The sequence below is a fragment of the Triticum aestivum genome, chromosome 6B (assembly GCF_018294505.1).
Source record: "Triticum aestivum cultivar Chinese Spring chromosome 6B, IWGSC CS RefSeq v2.1, whole genome shotgun sequence".
In the NCBI taxonomy this organism is placed as follows: Eukaryota; Viridiplantae; Streptophyta; class Magnoliopsida; order Poales; family Poaceae; genus Triticum; species Triticum aestivum.
In genome coordinates this window covers 24,002,653-24,022,608 of record NC_057810.1, presented here as the reverse complement: position 1 = coordinate 24,022,608, position 19,956 = coordinate 24,002,653, and the positions used below count along the sequence as shown (strand labels likewise).

The window sequence follows — 19,956 nt, the reverse complement described above, 5'->3', positions numbered from 1 at the left end:
TCCTTTGTGCTGTGAATAATCCGTTGAACTGACAGTTTGCTGTGGCTCAATACAAAAACTGCTTCTAAAGTTCAGGAACTAGTGGAAGCTCAGTAGCTGCAGTAGTTGGTTTCTGATTCAACTTGGTACTGGGGTATGTGAGGAAGAACAGAGTTGTAGTCAACAAGTTAGAAGTCCTATGCTCCTACAGTATAAACTAAATGATCTCGGAGCACATCCTTCCATCTCAGAAAATATTTATACTTCTTTCAATAATAATCAGAAAATTTACACATGAAGATGGCTGAACAATTATATTCTGATTTCAGGTTCCATGATTGTTTTTTAATTCTAGCCTGTGCATAAGTATGCAAGTAATTGAGAGTTTCAAAAGATACATTTTTGGGCTCCTCGGTCTTGTATGTTTTATGCAGACCGCTGATCAGTACATTTTCTCAAGAAAGTATGCTGATACATAATTCATTCTAATATCTACTTCCCAGATTTATTTCTGGGATTATTTAGTTTTGTAGGCCCAATTTTGAATACTCAACTGAACTGGAGCAAACTAGAATGATTATTGTTTTATGTCAAATGTGATGAAATTTGTGATATGTCATATGATGAAATGTGATAAAATATGTGATATATAAAATGACAGTTTTAAAGGTTGGGGTTGAGGCAAAGACTAGAACTCTCAAATCCAACCCTTAAAGCAGTTTAAGGATTGGGTTTGAGGGTTCTAGTCTTTGCCCCTGTTTTTCAACCCTTAAAAGTATCAAAAAGTGGCACTTCTCAACCCTTAAAACTGCTATAAGGGTTTGAGGGTTTGAGGGTTCTACTAGTAATGCTCTTGCTGCCCCGAACCACCAATTTTTGTATCCGGGACCCTGTACTGCTACCCGTAAACCTACTAGTTCGATCCGGAGCGTAACGATACGTGACCAATTTTATTAGGCTGTCCATCATGTACACATCACATGCACAATGCAGCCTGGCCTGTTTGACGAATGCAAGAATAGCCATTGTGGGACGTGACATACTTGCGTCGCTGGGCAGTACTTTTTTTTTAAGTACAAAATAATGACTTGCTGATGTCATTGGAGTTACTGTTTGGAACGGACTTCTGTGGCCAATGCATACAAATTTGTAATGTTTACTTCTGGTTGGACTTGTGTACCTGGGCTGCTGGGCATAATTCAGATTCATATGCTGCGTTGCCAAGGTTTTTTTCCCCTTCAGGGAGCTGCGTTAATCTAGGTAACTTTTGAGTGGTAAATCTCTTTCGTTTCTTTTCTATCGTTTTAATTATGCAATAGATAGATAATAGATAATACTCCCTCGATTCCTAAATATTTGTCTATTTAGAGATTTCAAATAGAATACTGTTCCTATATAATAGATAATACATATTTTAGAATGTAGATTCACTTATTTTGCTCCGTATTTAGTCACTTGTTGAAATCTTTAGAAAGACAAATATTTAGGAGCAGAGGGAGTAGATAGATAGATAGATAGATAGATAGATAGATAGATTGATTGATTAATTCAAATATACGTAATAAAGAGGAACACGGAAGCAAGTGTCGCACGGCTGGATCGTGGGAAAAACGATGTGGAGCAGACAGGGCGATGGTGATGAACCTACTACCACCATCTTTGCTACTCTGTCAGTTAGCACAGCAACATTCAGCCATTCATTGTTCACTGCAGTACTGCGGTACAGCAACAACCAGTCATTCCAGCTGCGATGTGCAATTATATCGAGTGAATTGTAGAAAACCATCACATTGAAGCGTAGGATTGCAGAAAACACTCTTCGGGTCAGAAATCACTAATTCTTGGTCTAATCTTTTGCAGAAAGCACTGATCGGTCCATTTGAACATTTTAACCGTGATTATGACATGTGGGTGCCGCATTTGATGACGTGGCTTAACGTTCACAATAGACGATGTTAGACTTGACTTTTTCAATAAAAACCCTCCCTAAAAAGCATATCTCCCTCCCCTGCTCGATCCAATCGGGATCAGGCCCCGCCGCCGTTCCCGCAAGCCACCGTCGCCGAACTGCTCCGCTGCCGCGGCCTGCGTCAAGGTGCTCGCCGCCTCCTTGATGCGCAGCAGTGACTCTGGCCTACCGCCTGCCACGGCCACGCCGTGTCCAGGTCGAGGTCTGCGGCCACGGCCGAGGCGCACAGGGCACCGCGCCCAACTCCTGGAAGCATGGGGTGGGGGACTAGGGGAGACTCTGGCTCCGAATCGTTACACAGAACGACTGTGAACTCCTGCCAGCGACGGCGGCTGCACAACGGCCTGCACACGGAGCCGCCGCGACCTCCCACTAGCGACGGCGACATGGAAGCAAGTAACAGCAGCGGGGCGCAAGCAGCGCGCGGAACCGAAGCAAGCAGCGGCATGTTGGTGCAAGCAGCAACGGCGGCGCGCGGAACGGAGCAGGCAGCAGCATCTCGGCGTAAGCAGCAACATCAGCGCGCAAGCAGCAGCAGTGGCGCAGCGGCGCCCAGCAGGGGCGCTGCGAAGCATCGACTCTCGCTGGTGAGCTCCAAAAATAAGAAACGGAGTAGTGCTAGCGAAACTTGGACAACTGCGTCCGATTCGATGGCGTACGTGAGTTCCAAAAATAAGAAACGACTACTCGAAAGAAAAAGAAAAAAGACAACTATTCATTAAAAGAAAAATAACTGAACAAGTCAAAGTCACACATTGGTAAACTACCAGAGAAGTATCGAATTGCGAAATTAAATTCACACACAGATATAGATAGAGAACGAGAGAGAGAGAGAGAGAGAGAGAGAGAGAGAGAGAGAGAGAGAGAGAGAGAGAGAGAGAGAGAGAGTTTAGATGATATTCAATCGGTGCAATTTACAAACCAATAAGTCTGGGTCTAGAAAAGATTCAGTCTGACATGCTTCATATGCTCCGCTACCTGCCTCTCCACCTCTTCTTTCACACGTCCATCAAGACCATAGCGTAGCAACTGAATTTCTTTGAGGCTTGTGAGGGCTGCCAGCCCGGAGATATCATTCGGCTTTGTGAACCAACTAGCTTGTAGCAGCTCGAGCTTAGGCATTGTTCCTTCTTCAAACAACACCGTTTCTATCTCGCTTAATCGTTGAAGCTCCAGCACCATGAGGCTTGAGAAAGATGAGCTCTGGAAATGGAGCTTTGTCCCCGTAAATGACTTAAACCTCAGGCGTAGAACTGTAAGATTTGGTAGAAACCCAATGGCTTGTATGGCACCCTCTTGCTCCAATCCACTATAACTTAGCACCAACTTGGAGAGATTCTGAAGCTTATGGATCCATTTTGTTACATTGCCTAGCTTACCCCACAGAGTGAGGCTCTCAAGGCTGCTTGGTGGCAACAAACCCTCACACAAACAACTGTCTAACTCGAACTCATTGTCAACCACGCCATGTGCTTGAACTGACAAAGATTGAAGTTGATTGTGACCAGAAATGGCAGACCATACCTCATTCCTGTTTTTGTAGCTCACACCACCCACTTTAAGTTTACGCAGCTGAGTAAGCTCTCCGAGCTCTTTTAAAGTGGCATTTCCATTGCTCCTACAAACATTGACATAGCCTAGTGTGCGAAGGGTCTTTAATTTACCAATCCCTCTAGGAAGTAAAACACCACTAAAAAGCTTCACAGAACGGCATATGTTGAATATATCATACATGTTCAAACCAGCATTTAAAACATGTGGTCTCAAGAAACGATGACATCTAGACAGACAAATGCTACATGTCTGACATATGGAAATATGACTGGTGTAACGTTCATACTTATGAACTATGTCATCCTCTCCCTTGAAACTACCATGGCGCCAAGAATCATCTGCACAGAAGTGTTGTAGCCTCTGAAGATTGGTCATTGGTGCTGGCAACTTATATATGCGTGTACCTCTAATATCCAGTGTTTCGAGGTGCCTCAAATTCCACAAAGAATTAGGCAGGCGTAAAATGTTGCGACATCCTCGTAGAGAAAGGTACTTGAGGTGATGAAGCTGCCCGATTTTATCTAGATGATGATCTTTTAACCCTAATGTGTCTTCTAAGTCAAGCACTCGGAGGAACCTCATATTATCCGAGATGAAAAATGATCTCCACTCTCCGAACACGGTCAATGACCGTATGTGTGACAAGTCTAGCATGAACTGCAACACATCTTTATCCCTTTTCCAGATGCTGCCTATGACAAGATGGCGGATTGCACCTTGTGTGTCGCTTAAACAACATCCTTCCTCCAATGTGAAAACAATGTTTTCCTCCCTAGCCTTTGAGATACATATTTCACGAATCATATCATGAAGTTGGCAGGAATTGATTTTCTGATTGTACTGGTCTGTTCCTTCCCCTGGCAGAATCATACTCCTATCCAAGAGCTCATCAAAGTACCTCCGACAAAGTTCAATTGCAGTTATGCCATGCATACACCTTGAATAACCCTCTGCAATCCACCGCCTCACCAAGCGACCCCACCTAATTCTGTGATCTTCTGGAAATATGGACAGGTATAAGAAAGCAGACTTGAGATGGTATGGCAAACAATCGTAGCTCCTCATAAGAATAATTTTTATTGTCCTAAGTTCAGGATTAATCTCCAATTCAGTGCTAATACAGTCATTCATCTTTCTCTACTCAATAGCAGTTTTTGGCTTAGTGGCTAGGAATCCACCGATAGTTGATATTGCAAGGGGAAGTCCATCACATTTCTGCAGGGTGACTCTTGCTTGCTCCATCATAGCTGGGACTAAATCATTTTTTTTACTATTGTCCTTGAATACCTGCCATGGACATAATTTGACAAAGTTAACAATTTGGATTATTATTGCTAAATTAAGAATAAGAAATAATATAAACTATTTATCCTAGCTTCAATCTGTGGATTCTGGAAGCGAAGCACTGGCCCTAGGGGTAAGTTTGCTATGAAAATTCTCTTTCCGACTGGGTTTTGACTAGTAATGTACCTGATGTCAGGTTAACAAATTTAATTTAATTTCACGACAAGATCCACTCAAAACAATAAAGGGGAAAAGGAGACACTTTTATTGCTGGACTCCAGACAATACCAGCAAAAAAAGATTCACTCCTTACAAAGTACTCCCTCCGTTTTTATTTAGTTCGCATATTAGCTTTGGTCAAAGTCAAGTTTTACAAACTTTGACCAAGTCTATAAACAAAAAATATTAAGATATACAATAACAAATCAACAACATTAGATTTATTATTGAATGTACTTTCACATCGTATAGATTTATTATGATAAATGTCTATATTGTTTTCTATAAACTTGGTCAAACTTTACGAAGTTTGACTTCAGTCAACTCTAATATGCAGAGTAAATAAAAACGGAGGGAGTACTGTAGCTACTTCACCAGCTTCCATTAAACTGAGAAGTACCACTCCTTGAGTATGGTCAGAACATTTGAGGCTGCAACTAAAAAAGGAGGCAAAACATTTACAGTCGGGGCAAGAAGAAATGTGAGTTGATTGTTAAGACCTACTCCTTCCGTTTCTTTTTTGTTTGCGCATAACTTTCTTTTCTTTTTTTTCTCGTTTATACTCTGAGTATTCCCCTTTTTCATGGATTATTTCCTATACAGCCCCTATTAATTCCTTGCATGCAACTGATCCTAATTAATTCTTGCCTTCGGTCCATGGGCTGTCACACTCTTAGATGTGTCTAGCAGCATGACCAAGGTGATGGACAGTGGACAAGACAGTGGGCACTAGCACCAGAGACAAAAAGAAACAGAGGAAGCAGAGCAGCGCTTAACTGACGAAACTGTAGGTGTTGTCATCAGACAGAAAGCCGGAAAGGGGCTGGTACCAGCGGGGCAAGTTGCCACGGTCGAGGGCGAGTGAGGGTGGACCCCAGGGGTCACAAAGAGTAAAAAGTGTCAGAGGGAGTACCTAATTATAATCGTAAAAAAATCGTTGTTACATTGAGGGCACAAAATTGCTTTAAAAAAAGGGCGTACCCAGTGCACAAAATTGCCACTTTAACTAAATTTGCATGCGTAGGGGACAAACCGCAATATTTCTATGAAACTTTTCCCAATGAAGTGCAACAGCTTTGCATCTTATTGCACAGATAGAAAAGAAAAATTTACAAGGGCAGAGCTGGGCCACTCCAACTAGAGAAAAGACGGTGGCCCATCAACGGCGGTGAATCACAACCTCGTACTGTTGACAAAGGCGCCCACCCCCACCACCCACACACACTGAGGTGTACCCTTCTCCGACCAAGTAGGACAAATATCGTGTGCCCACATAATGAGGAAGCACAAGCTTGAGAAAGACACCCAAAACACGGCACAAAGATGCTGAACATGGGTGCATCAACATGCTTTCTGCTGTCCCGACCGTCGACGGATCTACGGAAACACCACCGGCATAGTCCTACTAGCATCCATAAACGTGCCAGTCCATGGCCATCGCCGGCCCATGACCTCATGGAGGCCCTAACACGGCGCACATCAGGAAGCTCCACTCGCAGTGTCTAAGAAAGCTACCCAGTCATACAAACCTACCACGGTGCCTGCTCGGAATTCAGTAGGCTGGTTCAGACTATATTTTACTAGATCTATTAGAGGGCATTTTCCTCGGTCGAATAATTTGGTATGGATTATTAGAGCTTTAAGTACTTTTTTCAAAGCATCAGCTGTTATACTTCTAAATTTTGAATTGAGAGAAATGTCAGGCTTACGAATACAATCTTATGTGAGGCAAAACTAATAAGCATGAAGCAAAACTCGTATGTCACGGAAAAAAAATACTAGTTATAAAAATGTACCTTCTTTATGAGGAGGTCAAGTGCAGCATCATCTTTCAGACCTTCAAGACGGTACATGTACTTGTTTTCTCTTGAACAATGTTTCGCAATATTTTTCTCTCTTGTGGTCACTATGATCCTTCCAGCATTTTCTAAACACTGTTTGACCAACTCCCATTCAAAAGTGGTTGATATATCATCAAGAACAACAAGGCACTTTTTTACATTCAGTAATCGAGCTAGCTCCTGCTTCAACTCTTTAAAATTCATTGCAGTTATGCTTTTCTTTTGTGCTCCAGTTGCTGTTGCTGCAGCAGGATCTTCTTGAATAGTATTCTGAAGCTGCAAAACCAGATCTCTAAGGAGTACTGATTCGAGTTCAAAGATCCAATCATAAGTTTTGTAACCAACCCAAGGACTCAAGCAAACAATCCTGGCTGAACTGACATGCAAAGAGAAGATGACCAAGCCAGGCTTGTTGAATTGACAGAGAAAGTTCTTCAATTTTTTTAGCTTCAGTAATGCTAGCTGCAATGTATGCATGGACAACAAAGGAAGGGCTCTGTATTACCGAAAAAGGCTTTCGCCCCGCTTTATAAATAAAGCAAACCGCCACAAGACATACAACCACGACAGGTCCACACACACGCACCCAAGTACCACAACAAAGTAATAAGGTTCTGCTGAGGGCACAACTCAACAAGCCCATAAGAAAGAGAAAAAACAAAGCCCGTCCACAGCAGGCGATCTAGTCAGGCTCCGGCGGAGGCGGAGGCGGCGGGGGCGACAGGCGGATGGCCATCGAGCGGAGATCGGCGATGAAGGCAGAGATGGCGTCTCGATCCAGGGGGCGGCTAAGCGGCCGCCAAAGCTGCAAGAAACCCGAGAATTTGTAGAGAGCGTCAGTAGCGCGACGAAGAGGAGTACGCTGGATCACAAGCTTATTGCGAACAGTCCAAAGTGTCCAAGCAAGGACCCCAACCTCCAGCCACCTAATGTGGCGAGAGGACGAAGGGGACGCTTGGAGTTCAGCAAATAAGTCCGGGAAATTTGTGTGGCTCCAACTCCCCCCGACAACCTCGCGAAAGCAGCTCCAGAGGAACCGGGCGGAAACGCAAGCGAAGAAGATGTGGTTGGAGTCCTCGGGAACAGCACAGAGGGGGCAGACAGCAGTGCCCGGGCCATTATGCTTGCGGACCTCCACACCGGACGGGATCCGTCCACGGATCCACTGCCACATGAAGATGCGAATCTTCAGGGGGACGCGGACGGACCACACCATCGATAGGGGGAGGGGAGCGGAGGAGGGGGCAATGGCCAATTATAGCGATTTGGTAGAGAACTGGCCCGACGGCTCCAGGTGCCAGCGCACAAGATCCTAATCCCCATCCACCAATGGCTCATGCAGAGCAATGCAGTCAAGCAACTCACGCCAGGCGGCGGATTCCGCCGGCCCAAATGGCCGACGGAAACCGAGGCGCCCTAAGTCAAGAAGGGCCCTATCAACAGAGATCATGGGGTCGACAGAAATAGAGAAGAGGATGGGGAAGCGGGCCGCAAAGGGAGAGTCGCCGGCCCAGCGATCAAACCAAAAGAGCGTCGAGAGGCCGGACCCCACCGAGATAGAGGTACCAATGCGGAGCACAGGAAGGAGCTGGACGAGGGACTGCCAGAACTGAGAACCTCCCGATTTCTGGCAGAAGGCAAGGGGTTGGCCGCGCAGGTACTTATTTCCGATAATGTCCAGCCAGAGGCCACCATGACCCTGCGTGATACGCCACATCCACCGGGATAGAAGGGCAATATTCATCCGTTTAGAGCACATGATGCCCAATTCCCACCCTGCTCTTTGGGCTTGCAGATGTTAGGCCAGCTGACCATGTGATACTTCTGCTTGCCATGCTCGCCAGCCCAGTAGAATCGGGACTGGATTTTGGTGATCTCCTTATGGAGAGATTCATGGAGGCTGTAGAAACTCATAAGAAATAAGAGGAGGCTGGAGAGGGAGGAGTTGATAAGGATAGTCCGGGCCGCCTTGGAAAGCCACCTCCCCTGCCAGGGCTCGCACCTGGTCTGGAGCTTGGTCACGGAGGGGCGAAGGTCGGCGGCAGAGAGGCGCGTGTCACTGATGGGCGTCCCAAGGTAGGAAGTGGGGAATGAGCCCAGGCGGCAATTAAGTCTATTGGCAATGGCCACAGACTCAGCGGGGGAATATCCCATCACCATAACATCGCTCTTATCAAAGTTGATCTTGAGGCCCGACATCTGTTGGAAGCAAAGGAGGAGGAACTTGAGGTTGGTGATGTCCATCTCCGAGCCTTCGACCATGATGATCGTGTCATCGGCATACTGGAGAATGGAGATTCCCGAGCCCCCAGAGAGGTGGGGGGTAATACCTCGGATGTGGCCCGTGGCTTTAGCCTTATCTAGAATGGAGGCCAAAGCATCCACGACCATATTGAAGAGGAACGGGGAGAAGGGGTCGCCTTGGCGCACCCCACATAGGGTAGGGAAGAAGGGACCGATCTCGCCGTTAATGTTGACCGACGTGCGACCGCAAGAGACCATTTGCATGACTCTCGTGATCCACCGGTCGTCAAAGCCCTTCCGCAGAAGGACTTCCCTAAGGAAAGACCAGCTAACCGTATCATAGGCTTTGTGAAAATCGATCTTCAGAAAGACCGCCTTCAGGCGTTTGACCCGGACCTCATGAAGGACCTCATGGAGCACCAGAACACCATCCAGGATGTACCGACCCTTAATGAAGGCTGATTGGTTAGGGTGGGTAATCCGATCTGCAAGCAGGGTCACCCTATTGGCGTACCCCTTGGCCAGGATCCGGAAGATCACGTTGATGATCGTAATCAGGCGGAACTGGCGGATGTTAGTTGCCCCAGGGACCTTGGGGATGAGGGAGATGGTCCCGAAGTTGAGGAGGCCTAGGTCAATAGATCCCACAAAGAATTCATCAAAGATGGCCATGACCTCTGGTTTAATCACGTTCCAGAAGGTCTGGAAGAAAATGACCGGAAGACCATCCGGGCCCGGAGCAGAGGAGGAGTTCATACCCTTGATGGCCTCCCAGACCTCCTGTTCAGAGAAGGGGGCCGTCAGGGACGCGTTCTCTGCGTCAGAGACAAGTTGGGCGCCGGCCCAACAATCATGGGCGAGAGAAAGACCGCTCCGAGGAGCGGGAGAGAAGAGGGAACGATAGAAGCCGTCAACATGGGAGCGGATGTCCCGGGGGTCCTGGAGGAGGGTAACCCCATCCCAAAGGCAGGGAATGGTGTTGCGTCTACAGCGCCCGTTGGCAATCGCCTGGAAGTAAGCCGTATTCGCATCACCCTTCAGGACCCAACGCTGAGCGCCCCGAAGGCGCCAATAGGCCTCCTCATCGGTGTAAATCACGGAGAGCTAGTCTTCGAGGTCATAGCGGGAAAGCCACTCGTCTGGGGAGAGACCCACCGCATCAGCCCGAAAGTCGAGGGCCGGGATCGCGGTGAGCAACGCCTTCTTACGCTCCCTGGCGTCACGGCCCAGGTTGGCCCCCCACCCCTTCATAAATTGCCGACCACGCTTCGCACAGAAGTGCCACGCTTCAATAGCAGAAGGGGGGCGAGGGTGGGGGTGGGCCCGAGCCTCGATCCACCGAGCACAGACGGCGTCGGCAAACCCAGCCTGGGAAAGCCAGAAGGTCTCAAAACGGAACCGAGGGGGGATCGATGGACGGAAGCAAGGGGACGTGGTCCGACCCAATTCGGGTGATGGCGTGAAGAGAGGCTAAGGGGCACCGAAGGTCCCATTCCGGGGAAACTAGGACCCTGTCTAAGACGGACAGGGTCGGGGAGGCTTGGCGGTTGGTCCAAGTAAAACGAGCCCCAACCCGATCAATCTCCCGGAGGGCGAGGTCGGCAATGAAATCGTTAAACATGGCCATCCGGGCAAAGCAAACATTGCCATTGTTTTTGTCTTCTGCAACGCGCAGCAGGTTGAAGTCACCCCTGACAACTATGGGGAGGGAGGCGGCCGAGATTTTCCGGTGAAGCTCCTCCAAGAAGGAGGCCGACCTACTATGATCGGCCGGGCCATAGACTATGATGATCTCCAACTTGAAGTTGAGCGACCTCTCGAAAACCTCCATGCTGACGAAGAATTCGCCCCTATCCATGTTGCCCACCTCAAAGGTGGCATCCTTCACACCTAAAAGGATGCCGCCCGAGTGGCTCGCATTCCCACTAGAAGGGAGCCAGTGCCACGCAAAGAGGTGAGAGCTCAGCCGGTCAAGCTCAGGGAGCGCAAAATCGCGACGCATGGTCTCTTGCACAGCCACGATGTCGATGTGCTCATCTCGCATGTACTCCACTAACTGGTGGCGGCGGCGGCCATCATGGCCGAAGCCGCGGATGTTCCAAAAGAGGGCCCGCATCAAGGAGCCATTGGGGGGCTGCTTGACCCCAGAACACAGGAAGCGCTAAGCGCACGAAGAGCCGCCATGCGGGAGCGGGTGCGTCCCCAAATCTCCGGCACGGCCATCGAGGGAGGGGGGCCGTCGGTTGCGGCCGAGGCGGGGAGGAAGATCCCCCAGACGGAGAGGTGGCAGGGGAAACGAGGAGGGCCGCCCGGGCCTCCGCCAGTTTCCCATCGAGAACCTCCCGGGCTCTGATGGCCGCGACCTGGGCGAGAGGGGGGCCAACTTCCCCTCGGAAAATGATCGCGGAGTCGGAGGCCACTTTGGCGAGATTACCCAGCGGAACAGACTCAAGCGCAGGGAAAGAACAATACGAAGCAGAGGGGGGAAAGGAGGGCGTATCTGGCTCCAGGTTACGGGCGGCAGCGCGGAGCTCCGCCCACTCGAGGATGGGTAGCGCCGGTGTCGGTGTCAAAACCGGCGGATCTCGGGTAGGGGGTCCCGAACTGTGCGTCTAGGCGGATGGTAACAGGAGACGAGGGACACGATGTTTTTATCCAGGTTCGGGCCCTCTTGATGGAGGTAAAACCCTACGTCCTGCTTGATTAATATTGATGATATGAGTAGTACAAGAGTGGATCTACCATGAGATCAAGGAGGCTAAACCCTAAAGCTAGCCTATGGTATGATTGTTGTAATGTATGTTGTCCTACGGACTAAAGCCCTCCTCCGGTTTATATAGACACCGGAGGAGGCTAGGCTTACACAGAGTCAGTTACAATGGTAGGAGATCTACATATCCGTATCGCCAAGCTTGCCTTCCACGCCAAGGAAAGTCCCATCCGGACACGGGACGGAGTCTTCAATCTTGTATCTTCGTAGTCTTGGAGTCCGGCGGACGATGATAGTCCGGCTGTCCGGACACCCCCTAGTCCAGGACTCCCTTAGCCGGGCTGCCCTCGGGGTGGGCAGCGTCCAGCCGAGCACTCCGGCGGGAGGCCACCACCGGGGAGGAGGCTGACCGACCGCGACGGGAGTAGGCGGCAGACCGGGGAGGGGGAGGCTGGGCCGCCAGAGGCGTGATGATCCGGGCCGCCCCCGCACCAGGAGACGACGGAGGGGAGGTCAGCAGCCCCAGCCCAGCACAGCCGAGGAAGATCTGGGCCGGGGGAGATGGTGCGGCCATAGGAGGAGGAGGCGCACCGGGGGCCGGAGAGCAGGCCACCGAGGGGACCCGTGGAGACGACGGGGCCGGGGGAGCGTCAGGCTGCGGGGAGGAGACGGCGACGGGGGGAGGCGAAGCCGGAGTGGGGGGGACAGCCATAGGAGGCGTCCCCCCACCTGCGGGAGCCGCCGACGAGTCGGAGAACAGGCCTCCGATCAGGCCGACTAGGGCCATCACAGGAGGCGGGGACGAGGTGGGGGAGCGCGGGGAGGAGGCCGGGCAGACCACCAGGCCCACACTGGAGATGTCGCTCCCCTCGGATGGCGACACGTCAGAGATCGGCAGGCCATCCACCGGGAGGCGAGAGGCGGCCTGGCGGCCCTTGCCCCCCGTAGCCGGAGGGGGGCGAGGGGGAGGGGGAGCGGGAGTCCTCGGACGCCCCTCCTCATCTGAGCGGTGAGAGCGAGAGCGGTGGCGGCCGTGGGAGTCTCCGCCGGCCCCCGGGTTGTCATCAGGGGGGCCGACGTCGAGGGAGCGGGGACGCCCAACGTGGTTGGGAGTCTCGGGGGCGATCCTGAGGTTGAAGCCCTGGTCGTTGAAGAAGACCCGGACCGAAGTGCGCAGCTTGGAGGAGTCGAGGAACTTGACCTTGACCCGCACCTCCTCCTCCTTGCACAATGAGAGCTCGTCGACCACCACCACCTTGCCCAAGAGGCGAGACATCTGGCGGATGACAAGCTTGCACCGCTCAATATCGGGGAGACCGGAGATGAGCATCCAGGCGGTGTCGAGGACAGCCATGGCCTGAGCATCGAGTACTGGCTCAGAAATCTCGACAACCAGCTGGTTGAGCGCGAGAGTGATCCGGCCACTACGCGTCGCGTAGCCGTAGCTGACGGAGTCGGGGAAGACGACGGAGAAGATGTGACCGGCGGTTGGGGTGACCACCCAGTCCCACTGGTGGCGGTAGAGGTGGTTGAGCTCAGCTTCGATCATCTCAGGGGACGCCACCCCATCAACGACCGTGACAATCGCCTGAAGGGATGGCGACGGAGGAGGGGCGTCCGGGACCTCGAGGTGGAAGAAGCCCAGCCCCTCGATCCCATGCGCATACATCATGAGCTCCGAGACCATCGGTCTATCCGGGCACAGAATGGCGGGGTGGCCGGGATCCTTGCAGAGGTAGCAGCACTGGGGGTTGACGCACGCAACCTGAGAGTGCCCCCTCACCCCACAGTTGAAGCATGGGGGGCGAGGGAGACCGGAGACGGGGCCCGAAGCGGTGGAGGCTCCCGGACCCGCGGGGGGTGGCACGACCGGAGTGAGGCGGACACCCCGGCGCTTCTTCTTCTTGGCGGGCCCAGGACGGCCACGGGATGGGCCACCACCAAAGGCCGGAGCCGGGGCCGCAGCCCCAGTGGAAGCCGCGTGCGGGGGGATGTAACGGCGGGTGTCCGGGGTGGGGAGGATACCGTCCCGCGGGTGAGGAGAGCCGGCACGGGCCGGGCGGGCGGGGGATGGGGAACGATCCCGACGACGAGACGGCGAAGGGGAGCACCGGCGGACGCGCCAGTCCCCCGACGACGCCCGCGGCGACCGGGACCGCGCCCGGTCATCACGGCGGGAGGGGGAGCGGCGGCTGTCCCGAAGCTCCCGGAGCTCGCGCCGGAGCTCCTCCTCCCGCCGGAGGGAGTCGGGGGAGGGGCGGGTCGAGTCGCGGGAAGGGTCACCCGCCTTCCGCTTTGCCCGGGGTGCCGGGTCCTGCCAGTCCCGCGGCATGGCCGACCGCGGCACAGCGGGTGCCGGGAGGGACGGGGCGAGGGGAGCGGGCGGTGACGGGCGAGCCGGACGGCCGGACGAGGGAGGGGGAGCGGCAAGGGGCGCCGGAGGAGCGAGGAAAGGGGAGGGTGAGGGCAGGGGGCGGGACGGGGGAGGGAAGTGGAGGCGGCGGCGCACAGGGACGGGGCCAAAGGGAGGCCACGGGGGGGGGCCAAATCGAGCCGACGCCCCCCTCGCTGGGCCTAGGGCACGGGGAAGGCCCACCCGGATTGGGCCGGCCTGCGAGGGGAGGGGGGCGATCCGCGGTGGGCCGCGCAGGGGCCACCGGGCGTGATGGGCCGGGGCCCAGCAGCCCAGCAGGCCCCGTCGGGTTGCCAGAGTCGCGGGGGAGAGCGAGGGGGAGGAAGAAACCCTATCGGGAGCGGCCAGCGGCGCCGGACCGGCGGGGCCAGCGGTAGGGGGCCGGGCGGCCCGGGCCGTCTGCACGTGGAGCCCGGAGGAGCCGAAGTGCGCAATGAACGGCCGGGACGGCGCCGACCGAGGCGACGGGACCGGGAGGAGGGGAGGGAGGAAGAGGGACCGCGGGGGGGGGGGGGGGGGGGGAGGAGGAGCCGACGGCCGGACCCCCACCGCCGGCCGACGCCAGGAGGAGCGGGCAGGGCCCCGATCAGCGCTCCCGGCCACGCCCCAGGCCTGCACGCGGCGGCGGCGGAGGGCCCTACCGGCCAAGGCCACACCTTGGAGGGGCGGCACCCGAGCCGGGCTTCGGGGCGCCGAGGGGGCCAGCGCCGGCGCCCGCCTGCCGGAAGCAAAGCCCCTCACGTGGGGGGCTGAGCTAGCCAGCCGGCGGGGCAAGGCGGGCCGGCGGGAGGAGAGGGGGGTGGAGGGAGCCGGGGGAGAAGGGGGATGGGGGAACGGCGCGTCGTCTGCGCAGTCCGCCCACCGAAAGGGAGCCACTGGGGCGACCGGCGCGGGGGGCGGCGGCTGGGCCGCGGCTGGAGAGGCCGGCAGGGAGGGGGCGGGGAGGGACGCCGGCGGCGCAGCGGCGGAGGCGGCGGGGGAGCCCGCGGAGGCGCCAGCGGAGTCGCCCGAGTCGCCCATCGTCCATGTTAGTCCTTTCTCTGCCGGGCTCTGTATTTAACCGATACCTTTGCTGTATTGCTGTCTTGCTGTATTTTGCTCGGCCCAGTGACATGCATAGCCCAGTTTGTGCTTCTATACTTCTGCGACGACTGTTCACTCAAGGAAAAATAGACAAAAGGAAAATGTGAAGTCACAAATCCATAAATCTGGGAGTTACCACCAGAGAAAGAGTTGTGAAAATTAATTCAGTGAGGAGAACTACTATTTTGTCTCCCTGTGTGGAGCGTTGTTCTGAATTCGGTTATGATCCTCCTAGCAACAGAAACAGGATCTTTCGATTCTCACTCACTCAAGTGGTTTCGTTCTATTCAACAATCCAATTACAGAGAGAAGAGGGATGGAAGGAGAAGAGAGCCATCCTTATTAGGGTTCCCCGTCCGCAAGAAATGTGATCCACTAGCCGCTACTAATACTACACTCAACCAAAGCGCTCTCCTCGGCAGCGCGCGGCGCCTGGGACTCTTCGGCGAGGATGACGCGGGAGAGGATCTCATCGAAAGGCATGTCAGGCACCTTGTCGCCGAGAACCACACGGATAGTCCCAAGGCGTTTGTCGAGGCCGTGCAGAAACTGAGTAGAGAGATCAACCTTGGTGACAGCGTGTTCGATGTCGGCGAGGCCGTCGGTGAGGAGCTTCATGCGACGAGCATATTCGGTGACGGAGAGGTCACCTTGTTTGAGATTGCGGTACTGACGGTTTAGCATCATGAACCGTGCAGCCCGATTAGCATCATGAATCATTTGTATCTTTATTTTTGCACTTTAATGTAGCTTTATTTCAGGAGTTAAATGTAGGTTTATTCCTACAATGTATCTTATTTTCAGTTGTGCCGTGTCGTAATGGAAAAAAATATAGTTTAAGAATAAAGTAGTGGCATTTTCTTTCCCTCCACTAATATCGAACATCGTGCAACAACTACAAAATAAAATTAAGATAGAACATAATGCCCTACAATAAGAGAGTACAAACTAAAAATGCAAGTACATCCGAATTAAACGGTAGAACTGGAATAAAACTACATGAAGGCATCATCGTCATCCTCCATCGATGCAGAACTCTTGTCCTTCGAGGATGTAGAACTCTTACCCTTGGACGATGCAGAACTCTTGCTCTTCGAGGATGCAGTACTCTTGCCCTTAGACGATGCAGAACTCTTACCCTTTGATGATGCAGCACCCGGAAGCGGCGGCATGAAGATATCATCTTCATCCTCGCTCTCCTCAGTCCATAAAAATGGATGATTTTCTGCAGTCCTTCTGAAAGTTTCACTCTTCGGCTCCACTACATTCTTCCACCTTGCACGCAACCTAAGAAGTTCTTTACGTACCTCCTCATAGGTCCTTTCAGGCCACCCAGACCTACGTAATTGGTGAGCCAACTCATTCATTATGGTGTCACTACCGGTGAGTTCGTCCCATGGAACTATCCTATTGTCCATCCTGAAATCGGTAGCTAGCCTCAGAAGAGTCCTGCTCATCCCAGGGTGAAAACTACGATCGAAAGGATAATGGGACATCTCGACTACACTACACTCGAATGCTTATCCACCTCCGTCTGAAGGGGGTTTTATAGGTAGAGAGGAGAAAATGGCGGGAAAGAACGAGTGCAGTATGGCAGGAAAGGGTTGGCGGGAACATATGGCGGGAAACAAGTGGCGGGAAGATATGGCGGGAAGGGGTTGGCGGGAAACGGGTGGCGGAACATATGGAGGGAAAGCGTTGGAGGGAAAATATTGAGGGGAAAGCGTTGCCTGAAAATATATTTTTTTCAATGTCTAAGACAGGCAATGGTTGCACAGTATTCATCAGCCAAAATATTAAAAAAATTCATTTCGGCCTAACATAAGCAAAAGAGTGGAGCGGGATAGTATGGTGCATTTTTATTTCAGCAAACATAGATGTTTAAGTCAAAAAGTCTGATACAGACATATGTAGATACAATGGGTCGCACACGTGCATTGATGAATCACCCTACTTTACGACGACCACCTGGCCTTTCCTTACGACCGGAAGACGACAAGCGATTAGGTGGCCGGGTCACACGAAAACCGCGGCCGTACTCCAATTCGGCTTCATGTGTCTGCGAGTCCTGCGTAGGTGGTGGAGTCGCGAATCCTTGTTGCGAACCTGAAGCGTAATTGTAGGCGTATGGTTGTGACTCCGCGGGGATAAAAGATGGGCCAATAACGTCCCCTCCGAAGAACTCTGTAACTAATGATGTAACCGTGTCGCCAAGATCATGTGATGCTCCCCGGAGGCCTGTGTTGACGCCGTGATCATGTGATGCTCCCCGGAGGCCTGTGTTGATGCCGCGTTGGGTGTTCTCATTCCCCAATTAACATCAGGTGTGTCCTGCACATAAAAACATTTTAAACAAACTGTTAGAGGATAATATATGATATCATTGTAAATGCATTGAAATGTAAACATGACTACCTGAGCATATCCCTCTCCTATACTGTCTGGCCATTGTACATGGTGCTGGTTTAAATCTGGTACACGAGTCTCCTAGGGCATGGGGATCCCTCGCGTGGAGAGATACGGCTAAGATCCCTCACCTTGGGTGTATGCATCATATCCTGTGTACGCATATGGGTTAGGGGAAAGAAACTGCTCGGGCATCGAATCCAAGCCCGTGCCATGGTCCTGAGATGTCTGCCCCTGACGAAGCTGCATCGAAGAAGAGCGATGCAGTGGCAGAGATGAGTCATGTCGTGGCAATGTCGTTCTAGTACTCGGACCCTCCCCCATTGCTCATGGCTCGTACGCGCCTCGGTGGGTCTGGACGACGGTGCCGCACTCGGTCTGGCTGACCTCGCTACCGGCATGTATGCTCCAGTGACAACGTCGTCGCCTCTACCGCATCTGAACTTCTTTGCCACGAATTGTTGCAAAAGTTTCTGGAATGTCTTGCGATATGGGCCCTGGGCCGGCATGCTATCCGTAGCCATCTGCCCTACTTCGTTGACATTTTCAAGCTGAACAATATTTGGATGTTATTTAGTTCAAATGATTATGAAATGATGCACTTAAAAAAGTTACAAGTGATTACCATCTGGTCACGATAGTAAGCTGCATGCAGCTCAACATGTCTCCGCGCCTGCTCCTCTTGTGTGAGATGTGTTGGTATAGTAGCTGGCTGACTGGCCAGGCTAGCACGTGTGTTCATGCAGTACCACTGCTTGTACGCTTGATCTGTACTTCCATCGTACGGTCTGCAAAATTAAATAATTACATAAACCGTTGTGATGAAAGCAAAGCATCTTCACGCATCGTATGATCATCGTAAAAAATAATGTACATAAAATATACCTAAGTTGATGCACTATATCTGCTAGCACTTCATTTTCCCACTTGTGTACCCATTCAATGTTCTCTTCCCTCCAATCGTATAAACTCCAACCCCTGCCCATATTGGTTAGCCTGCAAATTATCTAACAAAGTATGAGTTTAGTAAACTAAAAATGACACTAACTATTTAGGGATGTCACATCTTACTTATGTGTTTCCTCGTCGATACGTCTGAAAAAGATGGTGGAATTTCTTGATAGAGACCGAACTGTCTCATTACACGTTCTGGGTTGTAAGGCTCAACACACCACAGGAACAATAAGTTGCAGCGAGTCAGCCAAAATGAACTATCGGTCAACATGCCTGGTGTGAAGTGTCGAGCATCAAAGACCATTTTTAGCTGGTCCTGAGTCCACGGTTTCCATGTGACTTCTGCCTCATCAAGTATCTCAAACTACTGGTGGTACATAGGGTAACAATTTTTCGCAATATCTGGAGACCAACGTTTCCGTGCCTTTGTCCACATGGTGGCCATAGTTGCGCTAGCACCCTCTCTAAAGTCGTATGGGTATACGGGTTGTACTATACGAGGTCGTCCTACAGGGAGGTATTCCCAGGACCACAACTGTAGAAACTCATAGGTGACACAAAGTAATGGAGCTTTTTGTGCGAAAGAGGTTTTTTGCGTGGCATGACACAAGCCTCTGTATGTATGAGATAGCATGGCAGAACCAAAGCTGTATTTTGGCTGCTCGGGTAAAGGTTCATCTACCATATTCTCTGCAATGTAGATGAGACCGAGGACAACAATGTCCCCATGTGAATTTGGAAATAGATTCCCGAGGAGCCACAACAAATACGCAAACAAATTTCTTTTTCTCGTCTCCTCATTGGCGAAGCTAGATAAATTAAGAAAGTTATCACAAAGCCAGACGAGTGGGATGCCCCGAGGGTTACCAGAACGTTGTGATTCTGGCATTTCCATCCCAAGACGGGCTGCTATATCTAATGCCCAAGATGAAGACACTCGTGGAGAGACTACCGGCTCACCTCTAATTGGTAGAGCAGTGATCATAGAAACATCTTTCAGTGTAGGTGCAAGCTCCCCAAAACGAAAGTGAAAGGTGTGGGTTTCAGGTCTCCACCGGTCAACGAGGGATGTCAAAAGGGATGGGTCCCAACGTACTTGGTCGTCGCATGATGTGAGCCTAGCAAAACCTTGTAGTCCATAAGCGTCAAGGTGAGCAAGGAAATGATTGTGTATTGGCCATGTTTTCTTTATGGTTCGAAGTCTGAAAGGCCGATAATCATGCTTAGTATTTGGTTTCAAAAATAGGTGGCAGCGGTGGCCGGCGTCATGGGGCCCCTGCAAAAGCATTGGCACTTCACC

At 51.9% G+C, this 19,956-nt stretch overlaps 1 pseudogene; it reads right to left on the bottom strand.

Annotated features, from left to right (window-relative positions):
* Positions 1-2,884: 2,884 nt before the first annotated feature.
* Positions 2,885-8,062, bottom strand: LOC123138661 (disease resistance protein Pik-2-like; annotated as a pseudogene).
* Between the last annotated feature and the right edge of the window lie 11,894 nt (positions 8,063-19,956).